The sequence below is a fragment of the Micropterus dolomieu genome, unplaced genomic scaffold (assembly GCF_021292245.1).
Source record: "Micropterus dolomieu isolate WLL.071019.BEF.003 ecotype Adirondacks unplaced genomic scaffold, ASM2129224v1 contig_12800, whole genome shotgun sequence".
Taxonomy (NCBI): Eukaryota; Metazoa; Chordata; class Actinopteri; order Centrarchiformes; family Centrarchidae; genus Micropterus; species Micropterus dolomieu.
Genome location: NW_025741786.1, coordinates 1 through 4918, shown reverse-complemented (window position 1 = coordinate 4918; position 4918 = coordinate 1). Strand labels below are relative to the sequence as shown.

The following is a 4918-nucleotide window of genomic DNA, read 5'->3' as shown; positions in this document are numbered from 1 at the left end:
GACAAGGAGTGAACCCCAAAACACAACAGACTATATAACTGATACTGGACACAGGACAGAACCCAAAACACTAAGACATAAACCGAGACACAGAACGAAGAGCTAAGACACAGAATACAGAGCAGACTAAACTAAAATAATGCAGACGAGGAACAAGGAGTAAATACTAAAACATAACCGAGGCACAGGACTGGGAACAAAGACAAAGAACTGAAACACAGGACCAAGAGCCAAGATAAAAGACGAGACATAAACTAAGGACAAGGAACGAGAGAAACAGGCAAATAGACATACGAAACAAATGGCAAAAACTCAAACTCACAAGGAAGAAACTACAACTCATAACATATACTTGTATAAAGTGCTGGAGTTTAACTTATAACTAAACATCATATTTTATAAACTCTTCATGTGTAACAATCTGACTTTGTAAAGTAACTGAAGCTGTCAGATAAATGTAGTGAAGTAAAAATATCTCCCTCTGAGATGGAGGAGAAGGAGAAAAAACTCAACTCAACATATTTGTACAACTACAAATATGTATTAAGGACAGTTCTTAGGCAAATGTACTTATTTAATGTTCACCACTGCATATAATAACAAACAAATGACAAAGGTTTCTTTGTTTGTTTGATAAACTGAAGCAGTAAAAGGAAAATGGATCTTGAAACAGTTAATCTCACCTCCAACACACTTCATACATGTCTCAAAATAAAGTTGTTGGACCAAACACAACAACTCTCAGTCAGAAAGCAAACACTGTCACTGATAACACACCGAGCTATCAATCAGTATTTTATTACAGAAGAACAGATTTTCACATTATGGACTGCGTGTGTTTCAGTAGTCGTCTAGTCCCGAGTGAAGGTGTACAGGTTGAGACGCCAACGGTCTCCGGGGTGGATGGCAAGGCAGGTGCACAGGGAAAGACGCCATTCACTCTGCCCAGGTACGATCCATCCCCGTCAATTAGTACTGGCTCCAGAGAGGAGGCACTACTAAAAGTCCGTCTCGCTTGTCTTCAGCTGGATGCTCAGGAAAAAGAGCGTGAGAGGCAATCTCAATTCCAGCTTCAGCTGGAGGGGAGGAAGCTGGAAAATGAGGCTGACAAGGCAGTGAGGCTGCGGAAACTTGAAATCGAGGTTCCCGAAATGGGACGGGGGCGGAGCGCTCACGATGACTCAGGTATGACTTCCTCTTCCACCACTTCTACCAGTTCAGTAAAAGTAGCATTTGATATTAGTAAGCATGTGTCCTTGGTACTGTTGTTCCGTGAAAGTGAAGTTAATTCGTATTTCAGTGTGTTCGAACGTATTGCTGCTGCATTACAGTGGCCGCCTTAATTCTCTAAGGGAGTTGATGGTGTTCAAAAGGTGTTTACCCGATCGCATTGTGGTATATTTAAATGAACAGAAGGTGAACAAACTGTCTGCTGCTGCTTTGTTAGCAGATGAGTACGTGTTAACACACAAGATTGCCTTCGGTCCAGTTTTTTCTGAAGAGTCACGACATTCTCCAGCCTTTTCACCTCGTTCACCCAAAGCGCGTAGCACAAGGAAAGAGGACAGGGAGTGTTTCTACTGTCACCAAACCGGCCATGTAATTGCTAATTGTCTTGTACTTAAACGTAAAGAGCAAATTCCACGCTCTTCTAAACCTAAAGGGGTTGATTAGAGCAGAGTCAGGTTTAGACACTGAGCAGCCTGAACAGGAAGTTGTTGACGTTTGTTTCAAGCCATTTGTTTTTGATGCCCATGTGTCTTTGACGGGTGCATCAGCTGATAAATGTGCCATACGAGTTCTGAGAGACACCGCATGTTCACAGTCAGTAATCCTCAGGTCAGCACTGCCCTTTTCTGAACAGTTCTCACGTGGCTACTGTTCTGTTTTACGAGGTATTGAAATGGGTTACATTCCACGGCCAGTACATCACGTTCACATTCAATCTAAGTTAGTCACTGGATTTTTCCCAGTTGCAGTTTGCTTAGAGTTGCCGATTACAGGTATTGTGCTCCTGATGGGGAATGATATAGCGGGAGGTAAAGTAACTCCAGCCCTGGAGGTGTTAGATCAACCCTAGTGGGATGAGACACACTCTACAGAACACACATCCTCGAACATATTTCCCTCTTGTGCCCTTACTCGTGCGGGTGCACGTGAAAACCGAAGAGAGGGCGATGAATTTTCGTTATCTGACAGCTTACTTATGTCAGCCTTTTCAGATTCACCAGGGTTGGAGACTGAGGCGGAGTGCACAGTTATTCCTGCTCAGGATGCGGCTGCAGAGGGAACGCTCCTGGCTGAGCAGGATATACCGACAGTCTGTGTGGTGGCACTTCTAGTCAGTCGAGATGGTCTGAGCGTGATGCAAAAAGCAGACCCAACATTGAAGAAGTGCTTCTCCATGGTGGTGAGTGACAACTCAGCAAGTGGTACAAAAGTAGCATACATCCTTAGAGGGGATATTTTAATGCGAAAATGGTCATTAATAGCTGATGATGAGGATTGTGATGCTGTTTATTAGTTAGTGGTACTCTCTGGCTACCGACGGCAGGTGTTGTCGGTAGCCCACGATAGACGGTGGGCGGGACATTTAGGGGTGACAAAAACATATCAGGCCATCCTCAGACATTTCTTTTGGCCAGGGCTAAAATCGGAGGTTGCTAAACATTGTAGGTGTTGTCATGTTTTCCAGGTTGTAGGGAAGCCTAACCAAACTGTTCCTCCTGCACTATTGCACCCTATTCCTGTGATAGGAGAGCCATTTGAGCGAGTGCTCATTGATTGTGTTGGTCCCTTACCCCGCACTAAAAGTGGAAACCAGTTTCACCATGCCATCTCTTCCACCTATCACCCAGAGTCACAGGGCGCATTGTAACGCTGGCACCAGACCTTAAAGTCGATGCTCAGGAAATACTGTGTAGAATCTGAAAAACAGTGGGATGAGAGGTCAGAGTCAGCGGACACATCTGATGATTTAAAGACGCGCATACCAGGGTGCTTGGCTCCCCAAATCTGAGGCATTAGCAGGTCTGCCATCTCAGTTACAACACCTGACTGCTGAGCAGCAGCAGGATGTGGTGAGTCTGGTAAGTCAGTATACCTGTCTTTTTAGCGATGTCCCGACTTGTACAAATGTTCTGCGGCATGACATGGAGGTGAAAGAGACTCGGCCCATTAAGCTGATTAATCAGACGAAGGGTGAAATGATGAAAAAGGAGGCAGACTACCTCCTGCAGAATGGATTAGCTAAAGTTAGCGCCAGCCCCTGGAGCTCCTCGTGCCTGCTGGTGGCTAAATCTGATGGTTCCCCTAGGTTCATATCTGATTTTCGCAAGGTACTGTTCGAGATTCCTACCTTTTGCCTAGAATGGAGGATTGTGTGGATAACTTGGGAGCAGCCAAGTTTGTAAGCAAGGTAGATCTGTTGAAGGGATACTGGCAGGTACCTTTAATGGGCCGTGTCTCTAAAATAGCTGCATTTGTCACACCAGATCACTTCCTCCAGTACACTGTAATGGCCTTCGGACTGTGCAATGCGCTGGCTACCTTCCAGAGGTTAGTAGACACTGTGTTATCGGGGTTGCACAACTGTAATGCGTATTTGGATGATATGATCATCCGTGCAGCAACACGGGATGAGCACATGAGAGTACTGGAGCAGGTTTTTGATCGTTTGGCCCAAGCAAAACCGTTTTCGGGTTGGTTGGGTGTGTTTTGTAGTTGTTTCTGTGTATTTTTTAGTCAGGTTTACTTGTTATGAGGTCATCAGTGTTTCTAGTCCTGTTCTACCATCTATATGTTCTGTAGGTTTTTGTTAGTTAGTACTTTTGATGTCTGTGTTATGTTTCATTTTGTGACATAGTTCCTTGTGTGTTTCAGTTAGCTTTACTTCCTGTTTTAGTTTGTAGTTAGTTTGCCCTAGTGTCTCTTGTCTTGTTTTACCTCCTGCCTGTCCTTTATGGTCTTAGTGGTTTCACCTCTGTGTAATTAGTTTCTCACTCACCTGAGTATTTAAGTGGTTGTCTGTCTTTCACTCGGTGCCAGTTCATTGTGGATGTATTTTGATGTTGCCTTGGATGTTGCTGTGGATTTTCCTGTGGTGTTTCTCGTGCCCCTGTGGACTTTGGACTTTCATGCTTTGTGTTTTTGGACTGCTCACACTTAACTAGGGCTGTACATATCGATTATTTTTCAAGTCGATTAATCTAACGATTATTTTTTCGATTAGTCGATTAATCTAACGACTAAATTTGTTTATTCTAAAGAAAGAAAAGTTGCCTATTACTCGATTAACATACAAATTTATCCAAAATAAATATCAAAAACATGTCTTATCAGTAAATCTATATTTTATTCAATCATCCTGATGAAGCACATTAGAATAATGACAATAGTAGCAAATCTAATCTTAAAATAAATCAAATTTCCACGTCACTGATGTGTTGTGATAATAACAATAACAGACATCAATTAGGCTTCTTTACTTAAAACTTTAAATTTTTAAATGTAATTTCAATATTGTGTAATGCAGTATGATAATAAAATGAATTTCTGCATCAGTGAACGCCTGAAAGGACTCACAGACTGTACAGTCACAGATTGTCTTTAATGTTAGATTCAGCTGTTTTCTCGCTCATATGTGGCCGTTAAATAAACAGAAAATATGAAACAGCCAATCATTAGATGACACGCGGTGTAACGTTACGTTACCATGACAGCAGCGGGGCAGAAACCAGAAGCCAGGAGGCTGAATGTAACACTGGCTGGGCTCGATGATTGGAGCGGCCGGTGCTGGATTCCTCCAATTGAGTGACGGCAATTGACAGCGACTGCAGCTAAATAGTGGGCCTTTCTCAATCTGTGTTCTTCTCTGTACTTGTGTTCTTGTGTTCTTGTGAAACGTCATCTTTTGTGG

The 4918-nt window shown here is 43.1% G+C and overlaps 1 long non-coding RNA gene across 1 annotated transcript; it reads left to right on the top strand.

The window, feature by feature from the left end:
* Positions 1–777: 777 nt before the first annotated feature.
* LOC123966151 lies at positions 778–2358 on the top strand. Its single transcript, XR_006823902.1, has 3 exons — positions 778–949; positions 1026–1185; positions 2223–2358. It is a non-coding gene; the product is annotated as an uncharacterized LOC123966151 (long non-coding RNA).
* Positions 2359–4918: the final 2560 nt, after the last annotated feature.